The sequence below is a fragment of the Anas acuta genome, chromosome 14, assembly GCF_963932015.1.
Source record: "Anas acuta chromosome 14, bAnaAcu1.1, whole genome shotgun sequence".
Classification (NCBI taxonomy): Eukaryota; Metazoa; Chordata; class Aves; order Anseriformes; family Anatidae; genus Anas; species Anas acuta.
Genome location: NC_088992.1, coordinates 1,036,559 through 1,049,304, shown reverse-complemented (window position 1 = coordinate 1,049,304; position 12,746 = coordinate 1,036,559). Strand labels below are relative to the sequence as shown.

At 47.0% G+C, this 12,746-nt stretch overlaps 1 protein-coding gene and 1 long non-coding RNA gene across 4 annotated transcripts in view; one reads left to right on the top strand and one right to left on the bottom strand.

The window, feature by feature from the left end:
- Window positions 1–12,746, top strand: part of KCTD16 (potassium channel tetramerization domain containing 16) — a 66,961-nt gene that overhangs the window by 7,565 nt on the left and 46,650 nt on the right. The gene's annotated exons all lie outside the window — the stretch shown is intronic.
- Window positions 2,813–8,917, bottom strand: LOC137864239 (uncharacterized). Its single transcript, XR_011101390.1, has 2 exons — window positions 7,392–8,917; window positions 2,813–6,636 (listed from the first exon to the last, which is right to left on the bottom strand). It is a non-coding gene; the product is annotated as an uncharacterized lncRNA (long non-coding RNA).

The window sequence follows — 12,746 nt, the reverse complement described above, 5'->3', positions numbered from 1 at the left end:
ATTATTTATTGGAAACCAATAACGTCAAATCTGATTGTTAGATTAGTCTAAAAATCTTCAGCTCAGTGGGTAACTGAAGCAAAGCTTGGTAAAAAAAGTGTACTGTGTGGGTACAGGGCTCAGGCTGCATTGTAGAGATGTACGAATAGTGACGTTTGGGCACCAGCTCGGGTGGCCGCTGTGTGCTGGCCTTTGTCACTACCTGGTGTTCACGGCCTGGCTGGCGTTCCGTATCCCTTCAGTAGGATCCTCATCGACCCGAGTGCTCAATATAGATGTTTAACATGAATATATAGATCTGTTATCTTGCCGCTCCAGAGTACAACTTAATGGTGCACGTCCTCCCTCCGCTGCAGGCAGGATTCCTGCCAGGACAACACGAACCTGCCCGTGCTCAGAGGGCCTCTGCGCTGCCGTGAGCTCCCGCGGCAGGGTGAGCCCTGCTGGAAGAGGCACAGGCCTGGCCTTTGCCTGATTTTGGGACTCCCCTGTCATTTCCAGCCACCAGAAGGGTTGTGCAGGCCCAGTGCAGTATGGGGAGATGCTGGGAGTACTGGCTCTGCACTGGGAGGCCCACTGCTGCAGGGCTGGCATTTAGGAAAACTATCGCTGTATTTTAAACTGCAGCCCAACCCCTCTGGAGCTGGATGTTTTCCAGGAATGGTGTGCGTGAGAGCCCACAGTATGTTTCCATGGACCGGCTGGTCCCCTTACTGTAACGCACAGAGACGTCCCTGCGAGACAGCCCTGAGCTGCTGTCAGGGCAAATGAGGAACAGGCACCAAGCCTGTGCCCGCAGGGTTTGGAGGGAGGACAGCTCGGCACGTGGGGTTGTGGCTTAGAGGTGAAAATATTTCAGTCTCACTGGGCTGGTCTCCACGGAGCAGGGAGGAATCGCCCCCAGCAGCCAGTCTTCCAGAGCTTTGCTCCATCTGATGGGCTCAGGCCTTTTCTAAAACCTGCTGAAATGTAGTGATGGTTCGAAGGGAAAAAGAAATCAGAAAGAGCAAGGAGTGTAAATAAGAAAACATAACACAGATATTTGCCATTCAATGAATATCAGCAACATATTGTATATACAGGCAAACACTTCCTTGCAGCAGGTTTTTTTTTTCAAGTCATCCTGGATTTGTTTAAATTTGTAACCACAACATTTTCTCAGTTTCTTCTCCTTTTTTTCGGCTTTTCAAGTTCAAGTCTAACATACAGTAAATATAGAGACAAGAAGCAAAATCTAAATTACATCTTTGAAAAGAGTAGCAGTAACCTTTTATGAATCTAACTCAAACCCATTTTTTTATAAAGGAAGAAAATAGACAGGAGTTAGACTTGATGGAATTTCTTAAGTTGTGTCCAAAATGTAACGGTGAATGAATTGGACATTCCAATGAATTTTCCGTGAGCGATTTCAGCCCGCTACTTTCAGAAGGCATGCTCAAGTTAATACTGGAACAACATAAAACATTTCTGCCACTGTTACGCAGCCTGATGTTAACCCAATGCTTCAGGTGCACGAGGTTAGGGTAAATCTTAAGGAACAATGGATGTTGAGTTTTAAACCTGATGATGTAATTGAGCTTACAGCAGATAACATCGCCCTGTACTGGTCATAGGGGAGGCTGTTTTTTTATTTTGGTGCTACTGGCCCTTACTAAAACCTTCCTAAGAACTTTCTTTTGGAGTGAATGGCCTTTGGTTTTATCTCTGCTAGTAGGACCTGGACAAATAAAATAGGGATGAGCAGCGTACTGGACATCAGAGTACTGTGTAGGCTGTTTTCCTTAATTTTGTCAAATTATCTTGTTACATTAGTTTTCCAATAATATTTTTTAAAAAGTGAGAAGCCTGGAATTGTGATACTACTTTTTACATTTCAATAGCTGGTTATGAGCATTGTTGAAATAGCCATAAATATAAACTGTTCGATTAGAGTGTGATCCCGCTGACCGCTCTGTATCGACTACCAGTCATGTAAAATACCTTCTGTCTGTAAGCTGAGCGTTGGTGTGAGCACTCTGCAGCTCTAAGAACTGGATGAGCTTAGGAAGCTGGTTCATAAACTACTGGCGTTAAAATTTTTTTAGTACTTGTTCTGAATCTACTAACAGTGATTAGCAATTTATAGGAGCTTATTGATTAGCTGCTAAGGCAGCTAAAATATTCCCTTACCCAAAATGCAGTGAAGAAACCCCTGGCTGCCTTGGTTTGTAGTCCACTGTGAGAACCTTGTGTACAAATGACTTGGTTGAACAAACGCTGGGTCTGGCTGGCTAGCGGGAGTTGTGATCACTGGCCCATGCCTCCAGAGGCCGGGTGTCCCGGCACCTCGACATCCCTGCTGCCTCCTCGGGGCCCCTACAGAGAGCCCTGAGCTCACCACAGCGCTGAGCCCCCAGGGAGATGATTCCCCTGCAGTGAGTGCATATTTCTCCAGAGAGCATTTGGGGTGCCTGGAAAATCACTGTTCGATTCCCCCTCTTCTTAGGATCCTTGTTCCCATATTAAGTGAAACCATTCTCAGGCACATCGGCCTCACGCACCCCCCGACTGCCCCAGCTCTGACCGCTCTCGGCACCTGCCTGGCCTCGCGGTGGAGAGACACTGCCTGCGTTAAGCCTGCATCTGAAAACCCCTCCAACCCTGCTCTAGACACAGGGGTCTGGAGTTGGTTGGGAAAAAAAAAAGTACAGCAGACCCAAATCTTTAATTTCAAACAAGAGCATGAATCTGAGTTTTTACTGCGTCCCAGCCCAGAAGTACTCCAGAGGGAAGAGCAGCATGAAGGCGCTGCCTCCGGTTTGAGCTCCAACCACATGTGGGGACAGGGCTGTGGTGCTTCTGCTCCTGCACCCCTCTTCGTCCAGGGCCTGGGAGCCAAACCGAAAGAAAAAGTTCTCTCTCCCTGCGTATTTTGGAGGAGTCTTATTTTAAGAACTTCAGACTGAATTTCCATCAAACTGAATCAGAATATATTTTTACACCAGAATTAAATCAGGCTGAAATAGAACCCGGTGGAACATGCTGATTTTGGCTGAATTTTGCACTTTAAATATTCTCAAGGCCAAAATCTCAGAGCAAAGCTTGAGTGAGCATGCCATCAGAGAGCTTGAAAATATGTTTATTTATGCTCCTACGAAGAGCTGATTTTTTCTCAGCTCAGGGTTTTCACTTGTAGCGTGGGGAAGTTGAACATTTTGTTCCATATAGGAACAGAAGGATTACAGAGGCTAAGCTCAAGCCTGGAAAGAGAAGGCGGCTTTTTACAAATTTACTGTTTGCATACTCATAGGAGAACGTGATTACTGATCTTCAGTTAAACTAAATGTAACACCTGTATTGGTAATGGGAGCTTTCATATCCAATTAGAATTTTCTCTTGCAGTCTTTGCCTTAGCGTGGTGTCATATGGCAACTGAGCGTAGGCTGGGCATCAAAGCAGAAGGCGGGGGCTGCCGAAAAAAATGAGATGCTTCATTGAAAACATAAAGTCTCCGCGCTTCTAACATGCAGACATCAGTAAGGAGGAATTTGATGAATAGCTTTCTTTGGGTTTCTCTCTTAGCTGTCAGGTCATTGTCAAAGCCTGTGCAGGGAACTGGTCCTCAAGTGAGCGCCTGGTGGTTGTTTAGCACAACACCACAGCATAACTGTGGGAAAAAAAAGTTTACCCCTAGATTATAAGCAAATCTTCCTTAAAAATAAGTACCTTCTTGTAGAATTAAGGGGGGAAATTGTATTTCTGAATTAATGGCCCAGTACAGATCAGTTGTAATATCATTTTTATGCATGAGTAGTACTGTATTTTGTAAGATTTTTTCCCCATTATTTTTAATAACATGTAATGTTATTTGATATACTGATAGATAGAAGAGTAAATACAAAGACCTCAGGTTAATTGCAAAAGCTTTGATGAGCTCAGTAAGGATGCAGCTGAAGGACCAAGCATTTCTGCAGGGCATTATCCCTGTAAGGCTCCTTTCCACTGACAAAAGTGGCTGCTCCCGTGCAGCTTGGCTAATTTGAGAGACTTGTTATGGAAGATATCTCATTATTTCATATAATAATTTTATCCAGTGTGCTTATTTAAGTACAGCTGTGCTTTCTTGATAGGTCAGTATCTGAAAGATATCGCTGACAATTTCCTGAAGGTGCGTTCCTTTAGTCTCGTTAATTTTCTCAGGACATGCTGTAACCTGAATGCTTTTTTTCTGTCCAATTTACCTCTCTGCCATTCCTGGCATTTTGGGATAGGATGACTTTCTCTCAATCCTGCCATTGGCATTTAAACCCTTGTAAGGTTAGAGGGGTTCTGCACCCACAGCTTGATTAAACTTTTTAATTTTTAGATGTTTAACCTAAACCACGTGCAGGCCCCAGGTGCTGTTACTTTCTGGTGAAACCACAGCTATCAGGATGTACAGGCATGTGTTTCGTAGCTGGGCAGGAATCGTTCCTAGGTGTGCTTGATTTCATTCATTTGTGAGCATTCAGGAGAACAAATCCTCTATTCTCTCAAGTCAATGCACTTATATTACCTGAGGAATAATTCATTCCCTTCTTCCAGGGCAGAGTCTGCAGATAGAAAGCTGGCCTCCCTTATTTTAAGTAGACAAAGAATATTTAAATAAGGATGCTGATGAAAATGCTTCCTTGAGTAAAGATTTGATTAAAGACTCAGTTGCTTTGAAGACTCTCCCAGGTGGAGGCAGAAGCTGCAGTCTGTTGCAAAGGGACTGAAAGGTCAGTGCCCGCTGGGTCTGTGGGCAGGATTCCCACACCTCTGCAAGATCCCCACTGCTGGGGAGAGGCCAGGCTCCTGCTCGCTGTGCTCCTCACTGATTCCCCAGGGGGTTTCTGCCAAGGCCATGGCACCTCTGCCAGCCCAGACAAAGATCAGGGAGTCATTAAGGTCTGGATGTAAACAGGCAGAAGCTACGGCTTCCATAGCATCCACAGCATCCACATCTGCTGGCAGCAGAACTGGATTTTGTTCATTTCCTTCCCAAACAGGACCCCCTACTGTTCAGCTATTTCTTCTTTTGGGCTTAGTGTTACAGATGAAACAAGCTGAACGGATGCAATGCTACAGATTTGCATCCTACAAAGAGATGAGTTTGTGGAAACCCAATCCAAACTGACAGATTCAAACCCCTGTGGGGTTTGAAACCAAATCCTGGATCTAAACATCTTCTCCTTTGGGAAAAATTGTTGCACGAAAACATGGCAATTCAAAAGCAGAAAGATAAAAACAGAAGATAAAAAAGTCATCTGCTTTGTCTCGAGGAACGTGACATCCATACCTCTTCAGATTCTGAAAATCTCAGCCTTCAAGGAAAATAGTGAAACTGCCCCCTTCGCCCAGGCAACAAGGGCACGAAGCAGCGGCTGGATGGGATTGGTCACCCACACATCCGTGTGCTGTGCCAAGAGGTTGGCTGCCTCCTGGGCTGCTGCATGCAGCCGGTGGCAGCACCTGCATGTCCCCGGGGGCTGCTGCTATAGGATGTGGTGCAGGATGTGTCCTGGTCCTCTGCGAGCAGGGGAAGCATCCCCCTGTGGGCTGAGCACCGAGGGCTCTGTGCACCACGGGGCAGGGAGCAGGGGATGTGCACAGTGCTGCATGCCAGCATGGTGCAGGGCCTCAAGCTGCAGGAGTCCACATACAGAAACAAACCTGTGCTGGTGGCTTCAATACAAACCAGATCGTACTTGAAGTGTGCCTAAACGCAGCCGCAGGTTTTCTTCGTGAGCAGGCAGTCGACACACAGGCTGGGAGAGGAGAGGAAACCTTCCCAAAAACCATTCAAGTTGCTGCCTCCTTGCTGTGCACCTGCTCACAAAAGTGCAGCAGAAACCGATCATTTTCTGGATGAAAGCTAAAAGCTACATGGCAGACAGTAAATAAATAATTACACTGAACTATTGCACATGGATTTCTTTGAGGCGCAGAACTTAATTAAATTTCATGAGCATGCTTATATAGTTCCATTGATCAGGAAAAAATGTTTGTGTTATGTCTTTAAGATTTATTCACTTGTCAGTATTTTGCCTTCCTCACCTCTCCTGCCTCAGTTTCTTTCATTTTACATCATTTATAGTGGAAAAGGAACGCATTTCTAAGTTTCTTGCTTGAAGAAATTGATCCTAAGACATACAGAACATGATGTATGGCTTGTAACTATAGACTACTGCTAAGCAAAAAAAAAAAGTCACTGAAGAAGGCTTGACAGATGCTATATTAATTTCCACTTTTCAATGGATTTTTTCCCCACAAGAACCAATAAAAACTCTGCAAAGGCTTTCACCAGCCTCCCTAGGACTAATTAGTTAAAGGATGGTGTAAATCTCGCTTGGCTCATTTATCAAAAGAGGGTTTTCTTTAGACACTTCACAAAATTTACATTTGCCATCAAATTCAAACTCAACCCGAATCTGCAGTGCCAGCCAGGATCTCCGTGGTGCATCAGCAACAGACGCAGGCGGAGAGGCGGCTGCGGGGCAGGTAGCAAGCTCCGAGCCATGACAAGCAGCACGGCGCCGGCTGCCTCGGACCCCATCAGGGCCATGATGGATCTCTCCTCTGGAAGGACTTCACCGAGGCAGCAAGCTCTGTGGGATGGCACACGCACTGCTGGCACTGCGAACAAATTACACTGTGACAATCCGGAGGCTTTCTTCTCTTTGCTTTTTAGCCTTCAACTCCTGCCCAAATCACCTGGTTACGCTGTGGCTGTGAGGGCAGCTCCCTGGGTTCCACCACCTGCCCGCCCCACGCCAGGGGCAGCAGCAAGCAGCCCGTTTCGTTTTGCTCCCAGTTGGCTGCTTTTAAGTCCCCCGTCTCATTAAAGCATGGCAGCGAGTTGCTGGTAAATGAGGAGGCTGCTGTCCTTGCTAACGTAATTGTGGTTTGGCATATTGGTACAGTATTAAAATTCCAGTTGAACAGATGGTGTCAGGATTTTAACTTATGCTTATGAAATGCAGATGGTCCACGTAGTGAACTTGTTCACCAGCTATTTTTATTTTTAACAGGTTAGGAACAAATTACTTTTGGCTATTATTTCTCTCCTTGTCATTTTTTTCTTTTCCATGTGTGCATGCACACGTGCCCATGTTCTCATCTCTTTTCCTTGTAGCTTTAAATTGAAAACATCTACTTCTGCCTAAAACTCCTCGTTCTCTGTACTGGTAGTTTCCTTCCCAGTGGCCCTTTTGATTCCCCCAGGCCTGGTGCTGCACACAGAGCAGGAGACCCATGGTAAGGAGCGCAGCCTGTGCCTGGCTCTGCTCAGCCTCTGCCCCTCAGTGAACCACTTCACACCCACCACACAGCACTGATTTTCATGCAAAGATCAGTGCTTTGCATGAAGCACCTGTGTGCATTTTCCATACCATTTCTCTGGCATCATGTCCCGTAATCTGTGGAAGGGCTTTGAAGTGAGCTGCAGGCAGGTGAGATCTCTCTGCTGAGGAAAGCAACACGCCCCAAGGGTTAACTCTGTGCACCTGCAGGCTTACTGCTAACAAGGGAATGCATTTCTGAGGGCTGGCTGTGGCCAAGTGACTGGACCAGCAAAAATAAATCTTGGTCTCTTACCTGTCCTTGATGCATTTCACATTTACATCCTGGCAATAACAGCTGCAGAGAAGGTTCCCACAAAAGACAAGGCAAGCATATGGCATAAGGGCAAAGACAACAGTTGCAGGTGTAGGTATAATTGGGTTCATTCATCCTCCCTCATGCCTGCTGCCATTGCTCATTCCTCTTGCATGCAAACAAGCCCCAAGCACTCGTTAGGGCCCGCAGTGTTCAGAAGATGCCATTCCCATCCCAAAAGGCAGTGGCGCTGCCCAGGGTGTGGGGACCCTTCCCCTTCGTCCTGCTCCCAGGGGTGCTGCAGGGGGGAGTGCCCAGGCTCATCCCTCAGGGCAGCCACGCTGACGTGCGGAGGGCTCTCGGGATCTCCCAGAGCACGAGAAATCATAACCTCCCACCCATTACTGATAATTAGTATTTTCCGTAATTATCCCAGTTAAGATGACATTGACTGAGCAGCCTGTGCGGTAGCCAGGGGTGTTTCAGCTAATTTGTGTTTTCTGGGAGCACCGGGGAGGAGCGGCTGTGCAGCACCAGCGGAGCAGGCAAGGGCACACGGCACCGCTCCTGCTCCACAGCTCCGGCAGGTGCAGAAGTGCTAATGGGGATGGGACGAGTTATGAATATTTCATGAAAAAACATTACAAGACTGTATATGGAAGCAACTTGACATCACTGCATCCTCACAGCTGCTTCCTTACTGTAGCCAGTGTGTTTTTCCCCTTGTTACTGGGTCTGGAGAGAGCAGCACCAGAGTAAGGGCACCGTGTGGTAACACACCCAGCCACCTTCTCCCCCAGAAGGGGAAATGTTTGAAAGTTCACATTGCTGCTTCTGAACGGGGAGGTTAAGGAGCTCTGGACTCTTAACATTTTGCTCCTCACATCACGTTTGAAGCATTGCCTTCAGAACCCAAACTGCTGTGGGATGTGAAGGATGTCTCCCCTTTCCCCCAAGCCTGGCATCAGCTCAGGTCTTGCAGCAGGATGCAGCCCTGCAGGAGACATCCCACAACCAAATTCAGGTACCATATTCTGGGTGTCCGCTGTACTGTTTTATAACAAACCATCACCTTGGGGGAGAAGGATTTTCCTGCACCCAGATTTCATCAGCCTGAATTCTGGCCTTCCAGGGTCGTGTTTCCATCCTGTGCTGCTCATGAGCAATTGGCACAGGGAAACATTGTGTGGAGGAACCCAGAAAAAGAACCAGTGATTAAGACATTTGAAAGTTGTGTCCTGGCTTTGAATATATTCCAAAACAGAGAAATAAGTGAAATATTAACTAGAATCTATTTGTTCAGCTGTGGTGACAACTTTAGTTACATACTGTAATTTTTGTTTGCAGATGCAGCTTCCGCAGAGCCATGGCTATAGAACAGATTAAGCATTGTTTGAAAAAGTGATCAGAGATTGTTTGCAATCACGCTGTAGCTCTCCTCTACATATGGGAAGCATTTTAAGTTGGTTTGTATTGATAATGACACTATAATGCCTTTTCTTGCTTGTTCAGATTGTCATTGTTTTAATGTGCTTATTCCCAAGAGACAAAGTAACTGAAGAGAACAGATTAAGTTAAACCTTAAAAAATGTTTTGTTAGGAAAAAATATTCCCTTTAAAACTGCTTTGCATAAGGTTATTGGATATTTGATCATTTGTGTTTCTGTTTGTGTAAACAGTGCTCATTGCTAGAACATTGTTATCAATTTTCCAGCTGCGATACCCTAAGTCCAAATTCATAAATATGCATGACTGAAGTCAGGGATATTTCAACAGCCTTTCCAGAAACGCTCTTCCCTTCTGTGTCCTTTCCTCCTGGGGAGCTGAGGGACCGAGGCAGGAGCCTGCTGGAAGGGCAGGTGCTTGCACCCTGCCGCTCAGTTCAGTCCTGTCCATCTCCTCCCCTTCCCCGTGGGGTTCTGCAGAAACCAGTTCATCACCACCAGGGCTGAGAGGAGCCTGGAGGCTACAGACCTTTCCAGACATTGCATTTTTAATCTAAAGCATTTTTCCGTACTTCTAGCTGAAGATGCAAACCAGGAGGTGCCCGTATGTATGTCAGTGCTCATCCGTATTTTTGCCTGTCATCACACGCTCCATCGCGTTCAGCACTGACTTGGCGTAGTGACACAGCCACTTCTGAAGGACACATCAGCTTTGACAAATGCACACAGACGCAGCTTGCCAAGAGCTGTTTGGATGTACAGCATTCACATCCTTACTGAAGTGTCCTGACCACGTCCACCTGGATCTAGCCTTGCACACAGCAACGCCCCTCTGCAGGGCAGGAACACAGCCCATATGTTCCCAAAGGAAGCCACTTCCACCTGACTAATCCTTGCTCAGCAGCTGCTGGCATCTACTAATCTCAAGGCCCTGAGCATAAACACAGAAATCTTACTAGTTTTGGAATCAGAGAGGTTGCTGTGTCCATTCACTAGTACTGTGAAATGAAGAGTGTAGCTGCATTTCAGTGAGTCCAGTGCCACAGCTACGCAGGCAAGGGTTGAGAGCCATGGGGACAGGCAGGAGGGTGCCCAGGGCAGTGTCTGTGGTGCTGCTCACCCCCGGGAGGCTTTGGGCTCAGGCCCAGGGCAGCAGCACACTGCCTGTGCTGGTGCCAGTCCCAGAAGTGCCAAACAAGGTCTGTGCTCACTTATATCCCACAAGCTTGTAGAAATACAGAGCTAGCTTCTGCAAACGAGAGGAGAAGAAAGGTTTTGCTGTGCTTAGAGCCATTACTGCAGTGCAGGGTAACACAGACCCTGCATTGGCTTCCTGCTTTATCCTTAGCAAGTTGCCATCAAACATTAAAGACCACCCCATGTCACTTTCTTTGGTGCATCACTGGTTACTGGTAATAGGAAATACAGAAACAAGTCAGATGGATCTTTGAAAGGACACAGAACAGCTGCTTTCATTTGATGCCCCATAGGATTTACTTACAAGAGTGAGCAGAGGCGTGAACAGAAGCCCTCCATCACTGGGGACAACACTTCTCCTGCTAGCTGACCTGCTCCAAAAAGCCAGAGCCCCAGCAGCCTGTGCCTATAAAACAGGTGCCTCGTGAAGCAGCTGTGTTGCCTTTGCCATGATTAACAAGCCCTTACTGGGAACCTAGCCCCAAGATGGAAGCTCCCAGGTGTTTCCTGTAACCCTAGGGTCAACACTTGCTCTTCAAAATAAATCCTGAATCCTCCAAACCCACAGCTACCCTGTCTCTAGACAGGTGGATGAGCATAAACATCAGCTGTCATAAAGTGCTGAGAGAAATTACAAGAGTTGGCAGTGTTGGTACATATGTGATTCTTTGTTTATGTTTATTGCAATAAGGAAGATGATAAAAATCCCACATAACCAATATTTCAGCTGATCAAAAACTGGTTTATTTGTTCATTTTTATTGATGCTCTGATCTCTGGTGAGAAAATAATTGGCTGAAGAAACAGAAGCCTACTCCTTTTAAAACCACTGACAGCTTTGTTCGGTGGAAGCAGTAGGTGACCCCGTGTAGAATAAACAAACAAATATTCTTACTTATGTACCAATTATGCGTTAGATCATTTAAGTTCCAAAGTATCTAGTTTGCTTTTCACTAATTATGTGCTGTCTCCTTGCATATGTCTGCACTTGGCTAATTGAAGTTTTTTAAACTTTTGATTGCACTGCGAAATATCTGCAGGTTTGCAGGGCTGTGGGCTGCGAGCTCTGCGAAGCACGCTTGCTGGAAAGCAGCGCATGCACCCGTGCATGTATTTAGCTTACAGATCTCTCTATCATGCATAGGGTACGAACGTTCCACATTTTAGCAAACCTCAGGCTAGGAGAGGGCAGCCGAGGGGCTGAATCTGAGCTCTCCGGTTTGTCTTCCAGCTCAGAAGTTTGCATTTACAGCAGCTGCAGTGCTGGGACCTGCCGTGGTGCTGTCCCTGCTGTGTGCTGCCGGCCCCTGGAGAGGGCTAAAGCGGCGTGAGTCACTGGGAGCCAGGGAAGCTACGAGCACTGATGGGAACATTGTCAGCAGTGAGCTGTCTTCTAAAAATAAGCGTCTTGTTTTCCTAAAGTCATTTATTTTTGATAAATGCCTCAGCCTTGCATTCGTCTAGTACCAGGACAGTGTTCCTGCATCCCACCAGCGTTGGCTTAGTTGCAAGTAACTCCCGGTACCTGGGAAGAGCTGATTTAACCACAGAGCCACTGAGGTTGGAAAAGCCCTCCAAGGTCATCTGCTCCAGCCGTCCCCCTGCCACCACTGTCACCCACTGAGCCATGTCCCCAAGCACCACGTCCAACCTCTCCTTGAACACCCCCAGGGACGGTGACTCCACCACCTCCCTGGGCAGCCCGTCCCAACGCCTGCCTGCTCTTTCTGAGCAGAAATGGCTCCTCGTTTCCCAGCCCAAACCCCCCCAGCTCCCTCAGCCACCCCTCACAGGACCTGTGCTCCAGGCCCCTCACCAGCTTCAGAGCCCTTCTACGGACACAATCATCCATAAGTCTTTGAGGCCCTCCACCCGCTGCTAGTAACGAGTCTGTTTCCATCTTTTTATTGAAACCAGGCTCTATTGGCACTGGTAGCTCCGTGTCTTCTGTGTGCTGTGGCTGTGCCCCGGGGAGGCACAGCAGGGGGAGGCAGGCTGGGCAGCATGGCTGGGCTGCCCCAGGGCTTCACGTCTTGTGTGCACGTTTGGGATTGGGCTTGTCTGTTCTGGGTATAAGCTCAGTTACAGTGTCGTGGTAGGGACTGGACCTGCTGTCTGTGTTCTCATAACCTAGAAATGCGAGTTAATGTCATGTAACTTAAATTTCGGTGGATGAAATTGCAATGGATGAAATGAGCGACAGTGCTTAAGTAAGGACATAATGAGTCTGAATAGTGTCGAAATTTGACTTTCAGTTAAGGTAGTCCAGAGCCACGTACAAATTTATTTTTTTTTAATAAGAAAATCTAATCAAAGCAGTGGTTTCTTTGCTGCTATTGCAAGGAGGAGAAAGAGCTTGTTCCAACATCAGCTTAGAGAGGTTTTTATACTTAAGAGTGAGCTCAGACTGATGATCAGAAAAGCAAACTCTTCCCCTGGCTTTTCAAGCCATGCTGCTGGTACCGATGGATGCATGAAGATGTGCTGCTGTGGGATGGGGTGGGGTGGG